Here is a 26,879-nt window from a genome sequence, read left to right as displayed (position 1 = left end):
AGCTTATGTGGGATTGTTCCTTTGCTAGAGCAGGAGACTCTCAAGGAGGGACTGTACCTTGCACGTCTTTGCACATCTGCGTATATATTTTATTTTGTTTAAGATTTTATTTATTTATTTGACAGAGACAGCAAGAGAGGGAACACAAGCAGGGGGAGTGGGAGAGGGAGAAGCAGGCTTCCCGCAGAGCAGGGAGCCCGACATGGGGCTGGATCCCAGGACCCTGGGAGCATGACCTGAGCCGAAGGCAGACGCTCAATGACTGAGCCACCCAGGCGCCCCTGCATACATATTTTAAAACATGTGTTCGTGATTGCACAGATCTATCATTTCTTAACTGAGCAATCTATCATGCGTCACCCTTCCTCAGCCTCCTCTGGGCTCCTCCCCCTGGACCAGCCCTGGCAGGACGGATTTCCTGGAGGACAGGAAGATTTTCCCCTGGTGTAGCAGCGTCACTGCACCCGTCAGTGGATGCCTTCTGCGATATTTCTATAAAGCGATTCTCTTATGCAACACCAGTCATAACCATTGGAAGGAAGAGACAGAACACTTCCGAGAAATGTCTTGCTTCAATAAAGCCACTTTGGCCTCTACCACTGGCCTTCTGACACAGTTTGAGAACTGGCCAAAAAGATAAAATTCACACTTCTGTGGCTCTTGTGCATGGCCACACAGTCTGGCCTGTCCTCTTCCCCATGCTCGGCAGTTTTTCCCTGCCACCGAGCCTCGATTCTGGGCCCGCACAGAGCCTGGATTCCCTGAACACTGAGACGGTTCCAAGTTTAGGAATCTTAGCAACTGACCCAGCCCTGCTCTTGCTGGAAGATTCAGCTCAGTCGCCATGTCCTGTGGAAAATGTCCTTCTGCACGTGGAGGTCAGGGATGTGGGTTCTAAGCAGAGGCTGAGAATCTTGTGGGATGAGCCATGTGGTCTCCAAGCCAGGCTGTTGCCCTGATGGGAAACAAAGGGGCCCGGGACAGATGTCCCCTCTTGCTGGAATGTTTTTGGTTTGTTTGTTTATTTATTTTTTTAAGTAATCTGTACAGCCAACGTGGAGCTTGAACTCACAACCCTGAGATCAAGAGTCACATGCTCCGCCAACTGAGCCAGTAGGCACCCCTCTTGCTGGGACTTCTAGGCTCACTCCTTTCTGTTGCCCCAGCCACACTGGCCAGCTGTGTAATTTGTGAGCCCAGTGCAAAATGAAAGGTGGCGCTCCAGCCAGAGGCAGGAAGTCTACCTCTCCTGCCTCTGGGCCTGCACCCCAACCATCGTGAACAGCCTCCAAAGGACATGACGTCAGCTTCAGGATCAGAGAGGGTGCTGTGGGACTCCCAGCCAAGGGCGGGGGCAGCCACGACTGTGCCCCACTTGCCAGGGGTGGAGGGCTGCAGCCTTGGGGTGGGTGTGGGAAGGGTGAGGTGGGACAGGACTCAGGACCCTAGGAGGCAGAGAGGCCGGGAGGTGATGGGGGTGGGGCCAAGGCTCCAAGCCCCCCACCCAGTCTGATGCATTGTCCCTGGACTTCACTTACAAAACTCAAAGATACAATTATTAAGAATTTCAAGGGGCGCCTGGGTGGTTCAGTCGGTTAAGCATCCAACTCTTGATTTCAGCTCAGGTCATGATCTCGGGGTCATGGGATCGAGCCCCACGTCAGGCTCTGCACTGGGTGTGGAGTCGGCTTGAGATTCTCTCTCTCCCTCTCCCTCTGCGTGCATGCTCTCTCTCTCTCAAAAAAAAAAAAAAAAAAGAATTTCAAGATGGTGACAGCAGGGCGTCAAACCCCCACCATAGGTCCCCCTTCTGCGCACAGGGCCCCGTGTGACTGGATGGGTCACCCACCCAGGAAGCCTGCCCTCCGGCCAGTCTCCTGCCCGGACGGGGTGGGCCGGGGCTCAGCTGCTTGCCTCCTGTGACCGTGGCCCTGCCCATCCACCAGGGTGGCAGCTGCAGGCCAGGGTCCAGTCCCCAGAGGTGCACACAGCAGTCTCTGTGGGGGCTTGTCCAGCACATTCTGGGTGGCCACACTGGTCACAGGAGAACTCCAGGAGTCTGCGGCCCTGACAGAAATATTTCTCCTGTCCCCGCCCCGGGCTGACCGGACTCGGTTGCCCCGACAGGTCAGCTCCTCTAGGTTGCCCCCAGCACACCCACAGGAACAGCTCAGGACTACCATGACAGGCACTCCTGATGAGAGCTCTTTCACATGCCGGCGGGCCCTTCACCCCGGAGGGAGAAATCAGGGATCGGAGGCCCAGGGCCACAGGCCGGTGAGCCGTGAAGCTGGGCCACCTCCGAAGCTGCAGACATGCAGCGCTGAGCCCCGAGCAGCACCCACTGCTCCCCGCCCCCCCACCCCGCGCTGGGTGCACAGCCTTCTTCCTACTGCTATTTTCCCCCTGCCATATGCACCCTCACTAAATTTACATTAATCATTCAAGAGAAGAGGATCATGTGCTTCTGCATGGCTCATCTGCTTCCCCGGGCTTTAGGACTTCGGCACGAGCTTTCCTTCAAGGCAGCCGTGGTCCTGGGCCCGCTGGCTTACACCGCCTGCCTGTCCTTGGTCTGAAGCGACCTTCTCCCCCGCTCCTCTTTCGGGATGCTTCCACGCACTTATTAAATGTGTTCGCCACAGCTGGTGTATTTCGATATCCAGTTAGTAATTTCCACCCGCAGGCATGCAGACCAGAGGGGAGCCACCCCCGCATACTCCTCTGATCCCCCTTAGGCCTCACCCAGCTACGCCTCAGCCGCACTGATCCACGCCGGTGGGAGGGTCTGCAGGACCCAGAGCCCCGGGAAGCTCAAATTCCTTATCTATTTCCTCCCAGCCGCAGCTTTGTCTTAAAATAGGACTCCCAGCCTAATATATTTTACAGGCCGGGGCGCTTTGTGGATCGAGCAAGCGTTACAGGACGGGCTGGCCGAGGCTCTGAACACTGCCCAACGTGTAGAGCAGGGACCTGGGGCTGAGCCGTCTGAGTTCAAACCCTCACCCCCTCCCAGGTAGCTGCAGGTCGTGTGGGCCTCTACCTCTCTGGACTCGGGGTCATCTGTCAAACGGGGGGGGGGGGTCACAGGCCTCACGACCTGCAAGACTGTTACGAGGTTTAAATGGGTTGTAATCGGTGAAGCTCTTAGCATCAGGCCTGGCACGAGAGCACTATTCAAGTATTTGCTAAATAAATAAATTCCCTCTTCCCTCCTGAGTCCTAGGCCAAGGAGAAAGACGTTGGAGATGCAAACAGCGGCTTTATTACCACTGAGCCTGAATTTGAGGAGGCTTGACTCACAACCAATACCGTACGGCCCAATTGGAAAGGAACTTGCCGCCGCTCCAGGCTGGCCAGGGCCTGTCCTATAAGTTCCCTGCGTCGTGAGGCTGTGACCGGAGGGCAGGGCAGGGAGGGAGGGGGGGGCGGAACCCAGCCTGGTCAGGCCCCGGCTCCCCACGCCCCAAGCCGACAGAGAGGTCGGGGCTGTCCTGCCCCTTCCTTCAAACACCGGGGCCGAGGGCAGGGGGCCAACAGGAGACCACATGTTACCGCATGGACATCCGGCACGTGTTCGGTTCCTCCCTGCTCACAATAGTCTGACAACGAAGTGTCACCATCCCTAATTGTTCGGACAAAGCAAATGGGACTTGAAAACGTTAGGTGGGGCGCCGGGCTGGCTCAGTCAGAAGAATGTGCGACGCTTGATCTCAGGGTCATGAGTTCAAGCCCTATGTCGGGGGTAGACATGACTTAAATAAGTAAAACTTAAAATAAAAAAGAAAACCTCAGCACGTTAGGTGACTTGTCCAGGGGTCCCACAGCTAGGAAGCCGCCAAGCCCAGATGTAAGCCCAGCTACAGCGCTCATTGGCGTGGGCTCTTTGCCCTTCACCATGCCAGCTGTGGTTCCAATGGGAGCCACTGGGAAGTGCTGGCCAGCTATGGCTCTGGGAAGAGCTGGCAGAATTTGTTAGCTGTCCCTTTTCTTTAGAAGGGACCACACCTTGGTGTTGATGCTTGGTCAACGATGCGGACACAACAGGTCCAGATGATGGTGTTCATGTGCCGGTTTCAGTCTCAGGTGTGTGTGTGTGGGGGGGGGTCCAGGCTGGGCAGGGGTGTCCTCACGAGACCCTGCGGCTGTACCCTTGAGAGAAGCAGCCTGGAGCTGAGGGAGACCATCCCCACCACTGAGCCCACCAGGCCTAGAGTCCCAGGAACCTTCTGCCTCCGAGATCTGCATACAGTGTGACTGTTGCTATTTTGAGGAGAGTCAGAGGAAGAGCAGGGGCAAAGAGTAGGACCCCCGAATCTGCCGGGTGACACGGTGCCTTGCCCACCTTGGAGAGAGAGCACTCCACAAAGTAGGGCTAGCTCTGCATGAGGGCAGGGGCAGGAGCAGGGCAGTTCTGGTTCATCGGGCACAAGCAATCCAAATGGACTCTGGCTGACTTTAGCACAAACGGAATGTACTGGATGGATGTAGATTAGCCCTCACAGTCCGGGGAAGACACAATGGCCCAGGCCTGCGCAGGCCAGGAACTGGGGCGGCCCTGGGGGTCCAGGCAGGGCTGGAAACAACAGGATGGATTAGAAAAGATTTGGCCTGGGAAAGCAACAGGAACTGGTAACGGGGTGGGTGGAGGGGACGGGCAGAGGGAGGACTTGGGGAGGGGGCTATGAAGAGGGCCGGGCTCCAGGAGCAAGGACAGCCTGCTGGGAGTTGGGGGTTTCTTCCATTTGGGGGTACCATGAGCTCAATGTGCCTGTTGGACCCCAGTCTCGAGTCCAGGCAGAAGCCTGGCCCGAGGTCCAGGTTTGGGGGTCATTAGCACAGGGTGACTGTGGAAGAGTGAAGCTCTGAAGAGATAGCAGGGACCTTCCCATGAGCGGAGAGGAGCTGGGCGTGGGCCCATACCCCAGGAACAGCCCGCAAGGCCCCCAAGGCCCTTCCTCTCCCCAGTGGGTGCCCCTGCAGTCTACATGGGCCTATGGCACTGTCCGCACCTTCTCTGCCCTTCCACGGCACGTGGCCTAGCGTTGCGCACAGAGTAGGTACTCATGAATACTTGCTGCTTGATTCATCAACTGGAAGGAGACAGCTGGATGCAGAAGGCACTCCCGTGTGTCAGGCCTCAAGGATGACCCAGAGGCGTCACCTGCAGTGGTGCCTGGGGCCGTCCTAAGTCACACTTCCTGCCTGCTGACCCTTTAAGGCAGACGACTGTGTTCATCTGAACCAGAGTCCTCGACTTGGCATACCCGTGGATAGAAAGGAAACACAGGATGACACATCCCTCCGGCTCCCAAACTCTATGTTCTCCCGAAAAATACAAACAAATCCACATATTTAAATACAAGCCACCCACTTGCACGGACGGCGGTGGATCCCTGGGTGACAAGTACACGCGGTTCTGGCCGGGTTTACATCGAAGTCTCTTCCTGAAACCCCTCACTCTCGGACACCTTGGCCCGCCACCATCCTAGCTCAGCACCTTTGTTCTGATGCCCTTGTCAAGTCTGTGTCTGCAGGCCTGCCCCTCGCAGGTGCACCTGGGGCTCTGCTCTGATCTACATAAAACCTCAGCTGGTTCCTAACACCAAGGACCTTGCAATTTGTTTGTCCTCGAAATCAGCCTGCTGCCACGTGTCAGTCTGTTGCAGGTGGGGGAATTTTCCTAAAGCCTTGTTTTAAAGCGGGCAGAATGATTTATTTATTGAGCACTCACGGCTGGCTTTGCAATTTGTGGGAGAACCAGGCTCCGTCCTCGCCCTCGGAGAACTCCTATCACAGGCTAAATGTCACCCTTTTGTGAATTCCCCGGACTTCAGAGCTCAAGGGGCCACCCGGGAGCTCACCGAAGTCCTCTGTCCTTCCACGGACCGGGGGCGCAAGGCCGAGCAGGGCGAAGTGACATAGGAGGCAGCTTTGGGTCCCCAGCTGTGTGGTCTTTCCTGAGAGGCGAGTGAGAGCCCACGTTGACTTTCACCGGGAACCAGACAGCTGCCTCCCGTTGGGGTTGGCCGAGGTCCCAGCTCTTTTCCTGTCCCTGAGGCATCGGTGGTATTTCCACCCAGCTGAGTCACCAGGGATTTTTCCAGGTGGAGATGGTAATTACCAACCAAGCGGAGCCCAGAGTTCCTTTGTTGCTCGTGGAGGCGGCTCTGGGCTGCCAATTTAGGCACAAGTCTCTCTACACAGATATGTGTCCTCAAAGCCCGTTTAGGGGACGTACCGAGAGTCCTGGTCACTGTCCCCGACATGACATGTCCTGAGGATGGCGACCACGGGCGCTCGCGCCCTCCGGCATCAGACCGGCAGGCACCCTGAGGGCCCCTATCGGATGAGCGTCTGTGCAGGAGATGTGCTGTAAGCGAAGCGCCAACTCTTTCCTAGGCGGATGCTGCTCATTCCTCATAACAGCCCTATGATCCCCGTTGTAAAGACGAACTCAATTTAAGGGAGCTCAGGTCACTTTGTTCCTTATCCTAAGGAGTTTACCATGCAGGCAAGTCAAGAAATACAAAAATAAAGCCAGAGGGTCAAAGGTAACACACTGTACGTAATCACGGGGAAGAAAGGAGTACGTAGGGAAACCTTCATTCAGTCATTCAACAAACACTGGATTTAGCCCGAGGTAATCCCCATTCTTGGTTGGGTTCTGCCCAGAACTCCTGTGTCCCACACACCTCTGGTCCTAATTTGCTGATGCCCCGGGTGAGTCACTTCCTTGCCTCGGTTTCCCCCTTTAGGGGGACCACACTGGCTACCAGCACTGTTAACAAGGATGCTGTGGGAAGGAGGAGCCAGCCTCAGAGTGTGGGTTCCCAGGGGTGGGGGTGCAGGCCTTTCCCCTATAATTTATCTGTAGCTCTGGTGCTCGTGAACTCCTCCCCATCCTACTGCTGACGTATGTGCGATGCCTGTGCGTTGTCACATGCATTAATTATCTGCTGAAGGTTATAAACTACTCGCTTTGGCTGGGTCACTCCAAAGAAGAGGGCTTGATCACCGTCGCAGAGAGCTGGAGAAGGTGGAAAGGAAAATCGCTCAAGCCAAAGAATAAATGACATTTCAGAAAAAGCAGAACAAGTGGATATCAAGACCAGTTGGAATTTATTTTTATTTATTTATTTTTTAAAGATTTTTATTTATTTATTTATTTGAGACAGAGAGAATGAGAGACAGAGAGCACGAGAGGGAAGAGGGTCAGAGGGAGAAGCAGACCCCCCACTGCAGGGAGCTCGATGTGGGACTCGATCCCAGGACTCCAGGATCATGACCTGAGCCGAAGGCAGTCGTTTAACCAACTGAGCCACCCAGGCGCCCCGACCAGTTGGAATTTAAAGTGACCACGCGTCCGATGACATAGTTGCAGATTCTGGGTTGTTTCGGGCTAGAAAGGGGCAGATACACACGGAGCCAGACAAGAGGTTTGATCCTGGGCAGCGTCTGAACCCTTCTGTGCCTCAGTTTTCTCATTCATGAAATGGGACAATAATCACACTGAACTTGAAAGTCACAATAAGAGAATACAAATTTATATGCTTAGTATCTAATAAATGCTCAAAAATCATAGCTATCATCATGAAGAGTCACAGCAGAGGAAGCAAAAAGTAGGCACGGGATTAATAGGTGCTTAGAATGAATTTCATTTCGTTGGACTAAAATGAAGCTTTGTTCTAAAGGTCCCTGTCTCATTTGTTTCCAGATTGTATGTCACCTCCCAGTGCGGCATGTAGACAGACCGTGGTATGCTGGTAAATGTAACAGGTTCCCGGGGCGGGGGAGAGCCCTGATTTGTAGCATGTGCCAGTCTGCAAGGGGTGCATATTCCCACCGTGGCTGATTTCGAGCTACCAACCTGACGTTACTGAATTCAGTCAGGAAGAGACGTCAGCAGCTCGTCCTGTCATTTCCGCGGAGTTCCGCTGTAAAGATATAACAGACGAGAGCGTAAATGATGGCACTATGTAGTAAAGCCATCAGGATATGATGAGTTTGGGATATTTATTACCTTTGTTTTTTTTTAAAGATTTTATTTATTCATTTGAGAGAGAGAGCGAGAGGGAGCAGGGGGAGGGGCAGAGGCAGAGGGAGAAAGAGACTCCCTGTTGAGCAGGGAGCTCGATGAGGGGCTCGATCCCAGGACCCTGAGATCATGACCTGAGCCGAAGGCAGCCGCTTCACTGACTGAGCCATCCAGGCGCTCCTCTTACCTTTGTTTTTGATATAATTTATTTAATTGTAAGTTTATATAATTTGATTTTTGTCGGTGGCTGTGTTTAACAATCGGCTCACAGAACCCTAAAACCTCAGCAGTTGGCAAAGCTGGCTCCAAACCACCTGGGGCAGAGCCCCTGGTGTTGGGTCTGGTACTCAGTAAGAGCTCACTATATGGTCATCTCTTGTGTCCAGCTCTGACACGGTCTCATTAACTCTTCCCGCCTCAGTGGAACTGAGAGAATAGAAAAGTCTAGAAAGGGAAGAGGGAAGAAATGGCAGAGGAGCATGCAAGAGAAGCTAGTGGAAGACGGAGCTGGATCTGGAGGCTCTGGGCCCTCCTGAGATGGGGACTTTCTCTAGGAGGAATCACAGTGTGGGGCCCTGGGGCTGTCTGTCTTCTGTGGCTCACCCCAAACCAACCCCCTTCCTGAAGCATGAGACTCCCCCTCCCCCTCCGCCTGGCTGAGCTCAGTCATGTGACCTAGACTGGCCATCTGGGTACACCTGTCTGGGAATGTGAATCTTGAGCAAGTGGTGGGGAGATAAGATCTCTGCAAGAATAGATTCCTGTTGTGGTGAGCAGCAGAGCAGTGAGGTCCTTCCTGATCATTTCTCCTGCCTGGTGCCAGAAGGCCCCTGGGTCCTGCCCAGGGTTCATCCTGCTTCTCTAGCTTCACTTCGGCTCAATGAGCCCCCTGGTATTTTTTGTGGCAGATCCTCTGGATGACTTCCTCAGTTTAATCCATTTTTTTTTAGACTGTAATCTGCTGGCCAAAAGACTTCATTCCCCAGCCTCTCTCCAAGCTGGTGTGGCTGTGATTAGGTCCCTGCCAAAGGGATGTATACACGAGTATTGGGTGGGACTTTCAGGAGAGTGTGCCATTTGGTCATTTCTCTCTCCTCCTTCCTGTTGCTTGGAAAGTGGAAGCAATGGCTGGAGCTCTAGTGGCCATTCTAGACCATGAAATGATCTGAGAATGGAAGTCATGTACGGTGGAGCAGAAACAGAAAGAGCTGGGGCCTCTGATGAGTTTATGGGGTCTCCACACAGTTCTCTTCTTCCAACCTCTGGACTTTGTTTATGTGACAGAACAAATCCCACTGTGTTATCCCTATTGCAGTAGAGTCTCTGCCAATCACAGCTGAAGCTCTTCCTCCAAGAATGCCTTCCAGTAAAATTCCTTTGGCTTATGACCACCAGGGTTAGTTTCTGTTATGGTAGCTTCATAGCTGAGTCCTGACTGGCTCACAATCAATTTGTCCTCTCCCCAAAATCTCAAGCCCCATATTCTGGCTCCAAATGCCTTGTAGGCCTTGTCTGCCTTGTCAGTGACCCAGCAGAACCTGGTTCCTTCCCAAAGGACACGACCTCTTACACTCTATGCTGTGCCCTCCCCAGGGATGTCCTTCCCTGACCTTGACTGCTTTTAAGATCCAACACAAACATCACCTCTGTAACAGCATTGCTTGAATGGCTCCATGTCATAATTACCTGTTTACTTGGCTGTCCCCACCAGACCACAACAACCTGGTTTTTAGCATGCTGTGTGGCATGTCCCAGGGGCTCAGCACAAGTGGGCTGAAGGAGGGAACGAACATTGCAGACACGGGAGGTGGGTTACAGCTTAATAATGAGACCCGTCAATCTCTTCCCACAGACCTGCTGCCTACCTGGCTCTGTTCATGCTTGGAGATTTCTGTGTGTCATCTAGGCTGATTTCCTGCAGCTCTAATCCATGCCAAACACGAGCCTGATTTTGAATGGATGATTTCAAGCTTGAAGGTATTTTGGATGTTAACAACATCCCCAAGAGCAACAAAATAAATAAAGTGATAGCAGATTATGCCAAAGGACTCCAAAGAATGTCTGCAGACCCTCTGCCCTCAAAGAGGGTGATTGTGACTCCCCACTCTTCAGGTGTGAGCTTCTTCCAAAGCATACAGCCTGGAAGGGAGGGTGCGGAGAGCAGCTTCACAGTGGAGACTGCTGACAGACGCAGCCTCAGCCGGGTGATCAAGTCCAACATCAACAGCCCGACGTCATGTGGATGGTATGAGAGCTTGATGTGATGACAATGTCTCCCTATCTCTGGGGTCTTCCAATAAAGCACAACCCTGCTCTAATCAAGAGAAAGCCATCAGACAAATTCCAGCCAGTAGTGGGTCTTCCTAAGAAGCACCCAACCAGCACTTTTCCAACCTGTCAAAGTCATCAAAGACAAGGACAGTCTGAGGAATGGTCACGGCTAAAGAGGAGCCCAAGGACACAAGATAACTAAACACGGTGTGGGGTCCTGGATGGGGTCCTGGGCAGGGGAAAGATGTGAGGTTAAAACACGGGAAATCTGAATCAACTATGGACTTTAGTTAGTAACAATGCATCAGTATTGGTTAATTAATTGTAACAAATGTATCATGCTAATGGAAGATGTTAATAATAGGGGAAACTGGGTGCAGGGTCTATGGGAACTCTACACCATTAACTCCATTTTTCTGTAAATTTAAAACTGTTCCAAAAAAAATAAGGCCTATTAAAAAGAAAAAGACGTGGGGGAGAAACAACAACAATAATATCTATTATTATTTTTTTAGAGGGGGAAAGGACAGAGAAGGAATCTTAAGCAGGCTTCACGCCCAGCATAGAGCCCTTCTCGGGGCTCGATCTCACGACCCTGAGCTGGTAACCTGAGCGGTAATCAAGAGTTGGCCATTGAACCGACTGAGCCACCCCGGCTCCCCAATAATATCTATTATTAATTGATACTATCATGTGTCCCTATTCTCTCTGCTTCCACCAGCTAACTTGGGGGAAGCCAGAACGGAGAGGACACAGCCTGACCCGGGGCACTGAGAGGAGAGAGCGGCAGCCAGGTCAGCCCTGGGTGCCCTCTGACCGGATCCCCGTGGAAGCTCTGAGCACTCTCCCATCCCACCACCTCGGCTCTGACTGCCTTTTCTCTCCGAGACGCTGCAGGGGTACGGTCTGGGAGAGAGCCCACTGCCCGGGCTCTTCATCGCACACCCTTTGGCCATGAACAGTCTGAAGGCAGAGCGGGGTCCTCTGGGACCAGAGGAAGGGGGGGACCTCTGGCATTTCGGCTGCCCACCACCCCTTCCCTTCCTACCAGCACACGCTCTCTCTGGTTTGGTTTGATTTGGGTGAGGCTAAGTCTACCTCTGGGTCCATGGCCGAACAAAGCCAGGAGACTTTGTGGACACTTGGAAAAGGGGCAGATTCTCCCCAGAGGCTGCTGAGGGCACGGGATGGGGCCACTTTGCCATCACAAGCGGAAAACTGTGTGAGACGGGACCCTAGATCTTCAGGTGGGAGAGCAAGCATCCTTGAGAGATAGGCCTTAGACAGCCTGATCCGAAGTTCCATAAGTGAGTGAGTCTAGTCCTTTTTTATTTTTATTTTATTTTATTTATTTGAGAGAGAAAGATAGAGAGTGGCGAGAGGAAACTGGAACTTGGGAGAGAAAAAAAAAAGCCAAGAAGATAGGAGAAGTGGGAAACCTTCAAGGGCTGTCTGTTCACCTTGCAGACACCGGAAAGCGGCAGCCTTCAGCGCTGAGCATGACCCCCACAAAATTTGCAGAGAGGACATTGCTTTAGTGGGGATTTAATACTGATCAAAGCAATGATAATGACTTTTGTCCAGCCCACGATAGGAACAAGTCCAGGGGAGGCCCTGCAACTGCATCATTTTTGCTAAACCAGGATGCACTCCTTATCCACCCTCGGGAGAAGGCAAGAGAGCCTCCTCTGGACTCCGTCCTGGTCGCCCCCTGACTTGGGAAGCCAAGGAGCTCAGTCACTGAGAGCACAGCCTTGGAGCCACACAAACTGGGTTCGAATCTTGTCTCTGCCACTTACATGCTGGGTAGACTTGAGCTGGGTAGACATCAACTTCTGGCCTCAGTTTACCCATCTGGAAAATGCATTTAATAGCACTTATCCGAGGAGTTGTGACAATTAAATGAGATAACCAATGGTTTGGGGCAGAATTTCCCTGAAAATGTAGACCTTTTCTTTTCTAGAGGCTGGTGCAGGTATGTGGGCATTCTGGATGGATGCTAATTTGAGTGCTAGCTGCAAGTTTTCCACACCAAAGGGGCATTTCAGGTTAGGAGGATGGGGGGTTGTCCCTGTCTGGGACCTGCTGAGCACTATACAGGGAAAGGGTTTCCCCTCTGTGTGTTGGGGGAGGGGTTGTGAGTAGTGGGAAGTGGGTGTGAGGCTCAGACCAGGGAGCATTATCCCTGGAGAGCCCCATAGATGAGGTCCTCTGTTCCCTGCTATAGGCAGCTTAGCCCCTAGGGCTGAGCCTCCTGACGGGGCCTGGGAGAGGTCCAGCTAGTGTTCTCTGTATCAAAGGGACCTGGGATGCCATGGCAGGGCAAGGAGTAGAGAGATCTGTGTGAGCAGGAGTGTCTGGGGCACCCCTAGCTCCAGCTGGGGATGAACCCACACCTGGGGCAAACTGTTCACATGTCCCCTCAAGAGAGGTGCACCCACTGTAGGCACCCCTGGGGGGCATGATCCTTCCTCTCTCTCCTCGGAGGTGTTAATAGTCCCACATTCCTACATCCCTACATTAAATTCCTACGGAAAGTGAAATTTCAAACATATAGTAAAACCTGCATCAACAGCCTAGTTCTCCTGAAAGTTCAGAATGTTCTCTTCTGGGCAAGGTGCACGTGGTGGTTGTGGCCCATCTTGCCTTTACACTGGCCAGACGTTGAAGGAGGGAATCTGGCTTCTGGTCCCTCAAACTGTCCCTCCCTTGCCCTGCTTCTCCTCTGAGCATCTTGCCTAGGGGTGCCCCTTGCCCCCTTCCCTTCTGCTCTTGCAGCCTACCTCCCCCTTCCCCCCATTCCACAGAGGAGGAAGTTGAGACTCAGAGAGGTAGAGCGGCCTGCTTAGGGCCCCTGGGCTGTCACGTGGGCGAGCTGAACCAGATTGGTCAGACTCCTTTCTCTGTTCTGCTGCAGCGTGTCCCTCTTCCCTGACCAGTCTCCTGATTCTTAACACCTGAGGGCCGGCATCCCTGGAGGCCGTATGGCACAACCATATCTCCCAGCGGCACATCCGACTGGATCTACAATTGCCCCAGGCACCAGTCTCCTGGATCCCACTTTTTCTCGTTCCAGTTTCTCTGTGTGGATCTGCAGTCTGGTCGGCGCCATGAGGTGGGCAATGATTTGGGCTTCGGTGTCTCCTCGGTGACATCAGCTTCTTACCGTGCATCCTCCTTAGTGTGCATCCACCCACAGCCTTAAAGTGTGTTTCTGTTTCCACTATGAGCAAGTCCCTCCTAGGGACAAGCCCTCATCAGACTGGGGAGGTGGGAGGGTGCATTTCAAGGGGGAAGTGCTCCCAGGGTTTGCGCAGCTGCTTTGCCAATACACAGGAAGCCCTTCCTGAATGCTTCCCACATAAGGTCAGTGCTCAGCCTGTCTGGCGCGGTGCAGGAAGGGGAGAAGCCACATGGTCTTGTGTGTTTTGTTTTTTTGTGTGGGGTCTGAGTGTAGCAGAGGCTGTACAGGGAGAGGGAGGAGTGCATGCTTTGCAGTGGGACCGACTGTAGCTTTGAGTTCCAGCCCTGCTACCTGTCCCATCACTTCCTTTCTCCATTGTCACGGTTTTTGCAACAATAAAATGAGGGTGATGTTAACATGTCCATGCTGCGGGGTTGCTGTGAAGTTTGGAGACCGTCGATACAGCATCTGACCCACAGAGCCGGGTAAAATCAGCTTTTGTTAACACTACAGTCTGGGTGGTCCTCTGAATACCCCTCCGTGATCAAGAATAACAGTAACCCATACAGTAATGCTATTGCTAATCAATAACACTTATTGAGGGTATATTGTGCCAAGCACTCTGCTGAGTGTTTTACGAGAATGGTTCATTTTCTCCCCACAACAACCTAATGTTATGGAGGTTCTCTATAACCTCTATTAACAGATGAGCAATGACATTATGCAACCTGCTCAGCGCCAGGCCCTGGTGAACAGTTGAACTTGGACTGGGTCTGCTCCATTGTTCATGGACTCCGGAACCTGAGCTCTTAGGCACCACTAAGTATGCTCAGGGGATAAGGAGGGTCTCTGTTGGACAACCTATTGCTCATTTCCTACGTCTACCTTTTCTCCTCTTTGTACCTGTTGGCATCACTTTTTCCTCTTGCCCTTTCCTGATTTTCTGCTTTCGTTAGGCAGAACAAAGCTGCCCTCAAGAACATCAGTTTTGAATGCACCATGGTAAGGCTGAGGTAATCGAATGTATCAGTTATCTATGGCTGTGTGACTATGCCAAAATCTAAAGGCTTAAAACCACAAGTATTTCATTTGCTCATGATTCTCCGGTTGGCCATTTTGGGCTGGGTACAGCTCCACGGTTGTGCTGGCCCGTCTGGGTCTCTGGTGCTGGCTGAATACTTGGCTAGGGCTGGGTGGTCAAGCACAGCCTCACCCACGTGTCTGGCAGGTGGCAGCTTGTCAGCCAGGGAGGCTCTGTGCTCTTCCACGCGGCCTCCTCAGCAGGCCTGCTTGGACTTTAGAAGTTGACACGAAAGCCATACCATCTCCGGCAGCTTGGGCTCAGAAGTCACGCCACATCCCTTGTGACACATTTTCTTGGTCAAAGCAAGTTACAAGAGCCATCCACATTCAAGGGGTAAATGACTAGATTCTATCTCTTGTGGGGAGCAGCGTCAACACGTTCGTGGCCATTTTTAGTCTACCACACAAAGCGCCCCCGCTGCCCCGCCAAGATCTCCTCACTGTAATCCCCTTTGTCCCTCCACTCCCTTCCCTGACTCCCACTCCCTTCTTATACTTTAAATAACAGTTTCTTACTTCTCATCACCCAAAGCTGCACTCAGTTACTCCACAAGTATCGCATTATGTGCCAGGGACCCAGAAGTGAACAAAGTCCCTGCTTTAATGAATCTAATGTTCTGGGAGAGGGACACACAATCAAGAAATAAATAAGTGCACAGTGTAGGGCTGTGGCGGACAATAGCTGCTTTGGAGAACAACAGAGCAGAGTCAGGGGGTGGGGTGTGTGTGTGTGTGAAAGCATGGAAGGTGGTGGGTGGTTCCTATTACATAGAGAGTGGTCAGTTGGCATCTAATGAGGTGACACGTAAGCCTAAAGGACGTGAGAGCGTAAGAAGCTCCACGCAGAGGGAAGAGAGTTCCAGGTGGAGCAAACACTGGGTACCAAAGCCCTGGGGCTCACATTCACAGACACACTTCCTTGCAAACTTCAATTTAGTTTAAAAAAAATGCAACAAATAACCGTAATACATTTCATTAAAGAACAATAAAAGCATATATAGTAAAACTCTTACTAAGCAAAATCGTTTTATTTCACCTGCTTCTGTTACAACTAGAGTCAAATTATAGCTTCTGAGAACGGAATGGTGGGTTACCTTTCTGAGCTTCAGGAAGTTCACCTTGCAAAAGGAGTGCGTGCCTGACCTACCTCCTGGCTTGTGGTGAGGATCAAAGTGATACCATAAAAATGAAAGTTGCCCTGCTTCTGGTTTCAGTTCCTACCGCAAGGTTGTCATTTTTTTTTTTTTTTTAAAGAACACAAATCATATTACTTCCTGCTTGAAACCCTCCAAAGGCTCCCTGCTGGTTAAAGAACAAACACCAGGCTCCTAAGGACGCCTTAAGAAGCCCCTGGACGAGTGCATTTTTACCCCCTCCACCGTGTGCCCTCGCTCTGCTCAGCTGCCCTGGGCCTGGTGACTCCCAAGTCCCGGGGGGTCCTCCCCTCGTCCTTCTCAAGCCTCAAGACCAGCGCGCAGGCCCCACAGCTGTCTATCTCCAGCCGCCTCCCACAGCGCCCTTCAGGCCATCTTCCAGGATCCAATCTAAGTACAGCCCAGCATTAGCTGTGATGCCACTCAACACACCCCTGCGCCTCACTTTCCCTGTGTGCAGAGGGGCCCGGGACACCTAACTCCTCGGGGTGAGCGGGAAGCCTGGCGAGGACACCCGCGAGGACTCGGGCCAGGCCCCGGCCCACAGCGGGGCGCGACAGCGCGGGTTTGAGCCCTGGGGCCGGACTGCAGGGCGGCGGGCGAGGGAGGCCCTGCAAAGGGGCCGCGTACGGGCTGTGGGGGGGCAGGGCAGAGGGTGGGAGGGCTTCCCCGAGGTCGGGCCAACCCCGCCGGTCCAGAGTGCCGCCGGTGGGACACCCGGGGACGTCAGCTCGGCGGGCCGCCCCTCCCAGCCCCCTGCCGAGGCTTCCCCCGACCCGGCCGCCACGCCCGCGCGCAGTCCCCGGCCGTCCCGAATGCCCGGCGCCGTTATCCGGCGCGGTCTCAAGAGCGGAGCCCCGTGGCGTGCTGGGCATGCGCGGGCCGCGGGCGCATGCTCGGTCCTCCGGGGAGGCGGAAGCTTGGCGCGGGGACGCGGCCGGGCGCGCGCCGTGGCGGGGTCGCGCGCCTCAGCCGGTCGCCGCGCACGCGCGGCCCGCGCCGACGCAGCACGGCCCCGAGGGCGCAAGCCCGCCGCTGCCGCCGCCGCCGCCGCCGCCGCCGCCGCCGCCGCCGCCACCGCCACCGCCGTCGCCGCCGCCGCCGCCGCCGCCGGGCTGGGTCCGCTGTACGCCCGCGGCGTGAAGCGTGGGAGGGAGCGCCGCCCGTCCGTTCGCGGCGCCGCCTCGCAGGGGTCTGCCCTCGCCTCCCGGTGCACAGCGCGGTCCGAGTGAGTGCGGGGCCGGGGCGGGGGCCGGGGCGCGGGCGGGCGGGCCGACTCCTGGAGCTGGGGGTTGGCAGGGCCGCGGCCCGCGGGCGGAGGGCCGAGCGGGGCCGACCAGCCGGTCCGGGCGGCGGATGCGGCGGAGACGGGCCCCTCCCGCGCGCGGCACGGGGGGCCGAGGATGTGGGGAGGCCGGAGAAGTGGGGAGGACGAGGGAGGGGCCCCGGGAGGACGGCGCTGTGGGGAGGACCGGGGCGCGGGCGGGCCGGGGGATGTGGGGCGGACTGGGGGGCTCCGGGAGGACGAGGATGTGGGGTGGCCGGGGGCCACGGAGAGGCCACGGAAGGGGGGACGACGAGGGGGCGGGTTCTGGGAGGACGGCGATGGGTGGAGGACGGACCTGTGGGGAGGCCGGCGGGCTTCGGCAGGCTGGGGGACGTGGGGAGGCCGGGGGCTCGGGTAAACGGGGGGGGCTTGGGGGATATGAGGCCTGGGGGGGTTCGTGGAAGGTGGGGAGGGCGGTGGATTCGGGGACCTCGGAGAGGCGGAGGGGCTCAAGGCTGGAGCGCGCAGGGAGGCTGGGGGGCTTGGGGAGGGCAGCCGGCCTCCTTGGGAGCGGGCCGATTGCCTCAAAAACAAAAGGGGGGAGAGGAAGGAGGAGGGAGAGGGAAATCCTTGGGGACCCCGGGGGAATCGCCCGGACCCGGAATGAGGACTCACTGGCCCTCAAGGCTGAGGAGGGCGCGCCTCGAACCCGGGTCCGGGCCGGCTCCTTCCCCGCTGCTGGCGCTCAACTTACTGTGACCCTGTGGTTCTCTGGGCGATAGCCCCGGAGACCTCGTCGATTCATTGTGCCTCCAAGTTTCCCCCTCTTCCCAACCCAGCCCCCAGCTCTGCTGCCGGCTGAGGTGGAAGAACGACTTGCTGTTTCTCTCTCTCTCTCTCTCTCTCTCTCTCTCTCTCTCTCGGTTCCTTTCTTTCTCAGGAGGGGGTGGGTGGGTGGGTGTGTGGGGGGGGTGGGGGTGTGTGTGTGTATGTGTTGCTTGGTTTTATTTAATTGCAGGATTTAGCTTAATGCACTAAGGATAAAAAGAAATTTTTTTTGAGTCATTTCAACAGTGTCTCATTCTTGCATAGTTAGCCTGCAGCTGGGTTTTTGGCAGTGAGACTAAGATAATAGTAATATTGTAGTAATTATGGGAACTGGTTGAAATACGTTCAAGCTGAAGGCGTGTAAGAATTTGGGGATCTGTACTTAAGACGACCATCGCTGGGATTCTTACGTAGAATGTAAACATTTTCATGGTTGGAAAAATAAGCCATTACTGTTTGAAATGAAATACCAGAGCCTCACCCTTAATATTTTATTTGTAAAACGGGTAATGAAAATAGTCTTCTCTTGGAAATGGTACCGCTGTGAACGCTGGTCAGTTGTCTCATCTCTGGAAACCTGAAAGGTGGATGAAGTGATTGAAAGATACATTATAAATTAGTGTTGGCCTTATTTTTGTTGAGGTACAATGTAGGTAATTTTTTCATGCAACTGTACTTTGGAGATAATTTTTAAATCCTGTGATATTTAAACATGTGAAACTTTTAAAGAAAGTTTGTGTTACAGTGTCTTTATGAGTACATTTATATTTGTGGCTGGCCTTAGAGGGGAAATCCTGAGCCTACCACTAGTGTCTTGAATACTTTTGTGTACTAAATGTTGTAGAAGTAGCAAGATCAAATATTACAAATTCTCTAAGTAATATCTTTCCGGTGATTATCAAATAATCCAATTTAATAATGAAAACTGGGAAAAGACTGTTTAAAACACACTGCTCTCTTTTAAAGGGTCCCACAATCAACCTAAGACTTGAGTACATGCACAGAACAGAAGGACCTACACATTGTTCAGAGGTGATGAATCAAGAAGCAAGTTCTTGGATAAAGACATTGAATCCAAAACTTAGTATTTAAGGTTTGGGACTTTAAAGAGTATTGGGGCAGAGCCCTAGAGGATGTAGGACTTCAGCCTCTTTTCTGGCTGGCGGTCTGTTGAAGGTGAATTGTGTTAGATTAGGAGTGAAGTTCCATGAGTCCAACGATGTTGAGGTGTCCAGGGCAACCAGAAGTTAGGAGCTGCAGTGAGGATCATTAAAACATTTCTAACTAACATCATATCTTTAGCACTCCATGCCCATTGTTGGAAATTACAGAACTTGATGTCCCAGTTCTTAAAATTGGGTTCTTCAGCAAATCACATAACTTTTCTCGCTAGGAAGTTGGAAAAATTGTCTAAATAACAAAATTGTATTGTTGAAGATACCCCTTTTAAAAAAAATACTGATTAGTTCCCACAGAAAAAATTATAGTATATTCTGTGTACTGTATATATTCCATAGTATAATAAAGAATAGTTTTGAAAATTACTGTTCTTTTTTGGATGTTAGTATTGAGATTGAGAAGTAGGATCTTAGTTCATATCTAAAGATTTTATGGAAACCTTTTTTCCTGTATTTTTAAGTGTCTTAATTTTGAGAAAATAATTGTCTTAAGGGTAACACAACAAAAGATGAGATTCAAAGTCTTAATATGTAAATCTTTAATTTTTTTTTTTTTAAAGATTTTATTTATTTATTAGACAGAGAGAGACAGTGAGAGAGGGAACACAAGCAGGCAGAGTGGGAGAGGGAGAAGCAGGCTCCCCGCTGAACAGAGAGCCCGATGCAGGGCTTGATCCCAGGACCCTGGGATCATGACCTGAGCCGAAGGCATTCGCTTAACGACTGAGCCACTCAGGCGCCCCTGTAAATCTTCGATTTTTGAAATTAAATATTTTCAGTTTAGACAGTTTTCTGCTAAAATCTTGTTTTAAATTTCAATAAATTAAAAGTTCTATCATCTTTATCATTTGTGAAATGAGGTTTTTTTTGGCTTGTAAATCAGTAGTTTAGTTTTCGTAATAGTTTATTTTGCCTGAAAGCTTTAGCTTAAGAACTTATTTTCATTACTGTATCTCCTTACTAAAATCCCTTAAATAATTAGCAAAATATTGCTGTGGGGGTCTTTGAGAATTTTTACTGATGCCTATATAAGTTATTTAAAATGCAAATTTTAAAAACTTGGGCAAAGTAAATGACCTTATTTGAGTCAATAGTAATAAACTCCAGGAAGTTTGTGAATGCAGTAAGCATTCAAATATGAAGTTGCATCTCTGTCCTTAGAAGGTTCCTCGGTGGAAAAGGATGAGAGCGGTTCCAGCTCCTGTTTGGGTGTACCTGTGTTTCACTGCCTCATCAGCTGCATTAAGTAGTTTTCTTACATCTCTTCTGAAAACCATGTTTAGTAGTAGATTATTTGAACCATTGATGGCTTTTTCTTTCTACTAACATTTTGGCAAGGTTTTTTCTTTTCTTCATTTCGTGACTACCAAAAGGCAACCTAGTATAGGAGAAATTAAATTCCTATCTACCACTTTCTGGCATTAATTTCTAGGAATTGTGCCAAATCTTACCATTCAGAACTACATTAATGTGTTTCTGATTATAAAGTAGCAGAAGAACCCCCTCTCTTCCTAGCTATAACAATTGTATTTTTTTTTTTTGCTAGCCTCTATCATGGAAATAAAATTCAGATAGGCATATGTAATTCAACTTTCAGGATAGATGGAATTTTTAGCAAATGCTGTTAATTATGGTCTGACTTGCATAAACACTAATGAAATGGTTTTTAGAAGAAAGTATGAAATAGATGTTCTCGCTTAGTGGCACTATTGCCACTTTTTAGTAGTTGGAAGCCTCCAAGAAGGAAACTAGTAGCATCATCACAAAATTTACTTATTTGTCAGGACATGAAGACATTTCCTTGCAAACTTTGTATTTAATTAAAATAATCCTGCCTAGATCTTATTGATATACATTGCCATTTACTGTAAACTCATTTTTCAGAACAAGAAAAATGACTAAAATTATACATGTGAATATTATCCACTGATAGGGGAAGAGATGTAATGTTACTGGGTAGCTGTGTGGGTACTGTGTGGTGTTGGTAGGTGTTACGGCCTTTTTACCAACGAATTAAATCTGGGAGATGAAACGTGCCAGACCGGAGCTGATTGCTTTCATGCTTTATCTCCTTTATTCCTCATGAGAACCATTGAGTTGCGCTATTTCTATCCTCATGTTACAGATGAAACACTGGAAGTTTGGAGTTTGAGGAGCTTGCCGTGGGTCTCTTGGCCCACAGGGGCAGATCCTGGTTGGTCAGGCCTGCTGAACTTTCTGTGCAGCTTCTAGAACTACACAGGACTAGAGAGGCAGTGGTCTCACCGATCTGAACCCAGACTTCTGAAGGGGGAGTGAGTAGCGTGCAAGTGTAATTACCGCGTCTGGGAAAGTTTAAATAATTATATTTTCTGTTTGAATCTGACACTTTCATATAATGAAGCTATGATCTGGCCAGCATGGTGTGGGTAAACATTTTAATGAACATAACAAAATAGCTTATTTTAAATTAATTTAAAATTAGTTAAATAAAAATGTATAATTCATAGTACAGTGATTAATACTTCTCACTTATTAAAGGTTATGTTCTAGTAACCTCTCCATTTACAGAGTTTTTTCATTGGTGACTTTTTTTGGGGGGGGAGTGTCAATGTTTATGAATATAGTTTCGTGGGAAGCAAGGAGTAATGTAAGGGAAAAAGTAAATTGTACATTTCTCATACAGGTTTAATCCCCTTGTAGTAAATGCTAGAATTTGTAATCTCTAACACATTGCTGCTCTGTGAATGTTTCTGAAATGAATAAGCTCATTCTCACCGATTTAGAATTTTCTGTCGTGCTTTTAAGACTTGATGTACTCTGTACTCCTTTATTTGGGGCCAGTGGACCAAAACCAAGGCTCAGAAGAACCTGAAAAGTTGTATCTTTGGGCTGTCTGTGCCTAGGATCTCCTTTCTGCCTCCATATTCTATCTTAAAAGTCCGGCCATCTGGTGCTTTGGATTCTGCTGTGAATGGTAGGTGCTTGTTGGGTCTACTTGTGACCAAAGCACCATGTGTTTGTCTTTGATGGACTGAAGAAAGAGCTGAAATGGTTTCATACATTCCATATTTGTAGTGCATTGTGTGTCTTTTTATAGAATTTAAGCAGCACGAGGGCAGAAACTTTGTTTTACACACTATGGCATCCCCAGTGTCTGACACAATAATATTTATTGAATGAAAGAACCCAGGCTTATTAGTTGTTGGAGAACTGTTCCTGCATCAGTCAGCAGTCCACTGTTTTTTGTTTGCCTTGGTAAAGAACCTTACTTAAGGGCGCCTGGGTGGCTCAGATGGTTAAGCGTCTGCCTTTGGCTCAGGTCATGATCCTGGGATCGAGCCCCGCATCGGGCTCCCTGCTCCTTGGGAGCCTGCTTCTCTCTCTCTCTCTCTTTCTGTCTCATGAATAAATAAATAAAATCTTAAAAAAAAAAAAAAAAAGAACCTTACTTAAAAACCAGGTAGGACTTGATACCAGGGAAGAGCTTGGATTATCTGTGTTTCTGCCTTTGTCTGCTTTATTTTAGATTACAAATATCATCAAACTTGAGTCGCAGGAAAAAAAAGCCTTTCTCTGTCCCTTTACAGTTTTCAAATGTTTTTTTCTAGAAATTGATTTTGTAGGAATTGGTCATGTGTTCATTAGGACTCATTATATATTCTGAAGACATAGGAAGTTGCTTGAGGTGGCACAAAATGAGTGGGATTTTTTTTTTTTTTTAAGGATTTTATTTATTTATTTGACAGAAAGAGACAGCGAGAGAAGGAACACAAGCAGGGGGAGTAGGAGAGGGAGAAGCAGGCTTCCTGCAGAGCAGGGAGCCCGATGCGGGGCTCGATCCCAGGATCCTGGGATCATGACCTGAGCCGAAGGCAGTCGCTTAACAACTGAGCCAGCAGGCCCCCCAAAATGAGTGGGATTTATAAAAGATCCTTGATGACTGGTCTGGAAGCTCTAATGTATCTTTCACTAATCAGTTGGATTCATCATGTACTTTACAAGGGTTTTACTATATGCCCTGAAACCATTTTTAAAAATCCATCTTCTAACACTGTCAGTTCCACAACACGCCAGCCTTCCCGTGATCTGCTCAGAGAGGCTTTTACTGTTATGTTGTTGTTCGGAGGAAACGTTTTGAGCGACAGGTCACTTACCTTCACTCAGGCAAGAAATCTCAGTATTTGGGTAAAAAAAGAGTAGTTTGTTCTTCCTCAGCAAGTTCCCCTTAGTCTTGCTTATTGTGAAGGGAAACACAGGCGCGTGCGCACGCACACGGTAAACCAGTAGACTGATTGTTTGCAGTGGTTCTCAAAGTACAGTTGCATCACTATCACTTGGAACTGGCTGGAAATGCGTGTGCTCGTGCCCCACCTCTGACCTCCTGAATCAGACTCTGGGGGTGGGGCCTGCAGTCTGTCTTAACTTGCTGTCCAGGAGCTTTTGTTGCATGCTAATGTCTGTGAACCACTACTTTGGAGTGTTTTTAAAAGAAATGCGAGTCATAGCCGGCAAAAATCAGTCGTAAATGGCAGAGGTATGTATGTGGCTTCTGATCACTTAGATTTGCTAATGAGATTGCCTTCACTTCAGGACTCTTAAGTATGTTTTTCAGGATTTTTAGAGTCTTGGGGAGACCTCACAACTTATCTTTGTTTAGGGATTTTGAATGTTTTATGCTGAGGTCATTTAATTCTGTTGATTCTTGGTTTGGATTTTAAATAAACAATTTTGCATTGAAATAGCAGTTTGTATGGCCCGTGGACTTGTGGGTTTTGGCAAATAGCAGGAAAGTGTGTACATGTGGGTGCTTAAGGCACGTGTTCCTGGTGGTTTTGTTTCGGTGCTGAGAGATTGGCTTGCTGATGCTAGAGTCAGGATGATTTCCAAGTCTTGGGGTGACTACTAAAGTAGTAGTGTGTGAATTGATTCTATGCTTAGCATTAAAGTCATATCTAAATTTAATACATATTGTTTTGCCTTTGTCCTTTGTTTTTTTCCTAAGACCGGAACTAGATAAAAGTTAGTGTTCAAAGATGGGATTGGTGATGTGCCTACTTTCTATTGTGTCTTATGCAGAGTTGGATGCACCTATAGGCAAATAGAATATTGTGAGCTCAGGGACAAGGACTCTCTATTATCCTGTGCATATCTGTGGGTCCTTCACAGCTTCCTCCTATTACTATAGTGGGTTGGCCCTCAGGAACCGGTTTAATGATTGAAGAAGAGTCTGCTCCTGCCGAGGGCGCCTTGTGGTCTTTATATGAGAGTTGTTACAAAGGTAGAGAAGCAGAATTAGGGATAGACAGGTGGGCTTCAGTGTACCTAATCTCAACACAAAGTACAAGGGATGTTTCCAGGTACCTCCTCTGGCCCCCATCAGACTTTGAGTTAGTGGTGCAGCACTGTGATGGAGAAAATAAAAGGCATGAGCTGGTGGGAAAAAGCGATCCAGAACAATTTCTTTTTCCTTGTATCGGTCAAGTGAAGTTAAAGTTAGAGTTTATAGTCAGTTATAGACTGTGACCGCCATTAAACATACGTCAGAGCACCTGGCCCAGGGCAGCTCCCAGGGACTGACTCTCCTATTGCTCCTCACTACACTGGGAGGCTCCGGCCACTGACCTCTCCTCTCTGATGACTGCTTCAGCGCCTCTCTGGTCTTGTGTCAGTCGCCCCGCCCCTTCTGGTGGTTTCTGTTGTGTTGCTGCCTTATGGTTTTAAATAGCCTTTTCCTGGTTACAGTGAGGTTGCACATCTTTTTATACATTTACTGGCCATTCCGATTCACTGTTTTACGAAGTGCTTGTATTTTTCTTTTAGGTTATTTTTAAATTGATTTGTAGACTTTATATATTCAGAACACACATTCTTTGTTGGTGTATTAAAATCATCCTGACTCTAGTATTTTGCTGCTGTCTCTTCCCACTTTGTCATATGCAGTTTCCCTGACTTTTTTTTTATGAATAGAAGTTGTTAAGTTTAATTAGTGCCATTTATCAGTCTTTTCCTTTGTATGCTTTTTGTGTCTTTCCCTGCCCTGAGGTCATGAACTAATTCCTCATTTATTCTCTAAATGCTTTTATACTTTTGCTTTTAACCTTTAACTTTATAATTCTCTCAGAATTGGTTTTGGTGTATAATCTAAAGAAGGGATCCAGCTTCATTAACATGTGGACGTTTGGTGTCCCAGCACCATTTATTGAAAACAGCATCTTCTCCCCAACTCTCTGCAGTGCCCCTTTTCTTGTAAATGAAAGGTCCGTATGTATGTGCATCTGTTTTTGGACTCTCTTGGATTCCACTGGTACTGCCCAGTTTAAGTTGCCTCAATTAGTTTTATAACAAGTCTTATCTTATGTGGAACTCTTCCCACTTGGTTTCTCTTTAAGCATACCTTGGCTATGCTTGACCCTTTGCAGATCTGTGTCTGTTTTAGAATCACTTGCTAACTTCCAAAAAATTTCTTCCTGATGTTGCTTGGGATGACATCGAATGGGATCAGTGTATGGAGAGTCATTTCCCGTTTTGAGTTATTGCAAATAAAGCCTTTCAATAATTTTGTTCAAGTCTTCGTGTGAACATAGGCTTTTATTTCTCCTGGGAATGGTTGGGTCTAGTACTCTTAATGGCTGGATCATGTGGTAGGTACATGTTTGGCTTTTTAAGGAAGTGTCAAACTCTGTTCTAGAATGGCTGAACCATTTTACATTCCTCCTAGTCTTGTTTGAGAGTTCCAGTCACTCTGGATGGTTGGGGCAACATTTGGTATGCTAAGTCTTTTAGCTTTTCGGCCATTCTAATAGGTGTGTAATGGTCTTTTGTTGTGGTTTTGCCACCCATGTAGTCTTTGGTGTTCAAATCTTTTGTGTATTAAAATTTTTTTTTCTTATTGGTGGCTTCGTTATATATTCTGGATACAAGTCTTTATCAGATGTGTGCTGTGCTTTTCTCATGCTATGGCTTGTTTTTGCATTCTCTCTCTCTCTGTTTTTTAAAATTTTATTTATTTGAGATAGAGAGCAAGAGAGAGCAGCAGGAGCAGGGGTGGGGAGGGCAGAGGCAGAGAGACAAGCAGGCTCCCCGCTCTGGAGCCCGACGCGGGCTCAATCCCAGGACCCTGAGATCATGACCTGAGCCGAAGGCAGACACTTAACTGACTGAGCCACCCATGCGCCCCTGGACTGTGCTAAGTGTGTTAAGAAATTGTTGCCTAGGGCGCCTGGGTGGCTCAGTTGGTTAGGCGACTGCCTTCGGCTCAGGTCATGATCCTGGAGTCCCGGGATCGAGTCCCGCATTGGGCTCCTTGCTCAGCGAGGAGTCTGCTTCTCCCTCCGACCCTCCCCACCTCATGCTTTCTCTCTCTCTCAAATAAATAAATAAAATCTTAAAAAAAAAAAAAAGAAAGAAATTGTTGCCTAATCCTAGGTCCCAAAGGTTTTCTCCTATGTTTCCCTCCATCCCCTTCTAGAAAAGTTTCAGGTTTAACGTTTAGGTCTGTGATTCATTTTGAGATACTCTTTATGGTGTGGGATATTATTTGTAGGATTCTTAATTTAATTCTGATTATTTGTAGGACACTTTTGAGGCATAGAATGAAGATGTAGCTCCTTCCAGAGAGCTTCTTTTTTTTTTTTTTCTTTTTTGCTTCAACCAGTTTGGGATCACCTTAAAGCAAGTTTAAGGTTTGAGGTTTTTTGGACCACCCAGTGCTGTAATTTTACTGGAGAGATGATTCACCTCTGGCTTCTTTTATCTTGAGCTGTGTAGCCTTTATGGTCCTGCTTATTGAGGTAGGGGTTTAGGTTAGACACCCTGAAGGACCGAGCTTTTGATCCCTGTTCCTCTTTCCCTGCATGGTTGTAAAAATGAAAGTTGAAAAATTTCAGAATTGGCA

At 49.6% G+C, this 26,879-nt stretch overlaps 1 protein-coding gene across 5 annotated transcripts in view; it reads left to right on the top strand.

Annotated features, from left to right (window-relative positions):
- The first annotated feature begins 16,801 nt into the window (after positions 1-16,801).
- PTK2 (protein tyrosine kinase 2) overlaps positions 16,802-26,879 on the top strand; it is a 261,505-nt gene continuing 251,427 nt past the window's right edge. For 4 of the 5 annotated variants that reach the window (XM_081816607.1, XM_081816606.1, XM_081816604.1 and 1 more), the window contains exon 1: positions 16,802-16,958. The gene's annotated coding sequence lies outside the window, so the exon portion shown is untranslated. The remainder of the gene's footprint in view (positions 16,959-26,879) is intronic. The other variant, XM_081816608.1, reaches the window with a different exon arrangement.

Source organism: Leptonychotes weddellii, chromosome 4 (assembly GCF_054177405.1).
Source record: "Leptonychotes weddellii isolate Sample4059 chromosome 4, ASM5417740v2, whole genome shotgun sequence".
Taxonomy (NCBI): domain Eukaryota; kingdom Metazoa; phylum Chordata; class Mammalia; order Carnivora; family Phocidae; genus Leptonychotes; species Leptonychotes weddellii.
Note: the sequence above shows the minus strand (reverse complement) of the source record. Positions and strands in the feature narration are given on the sequence as shown.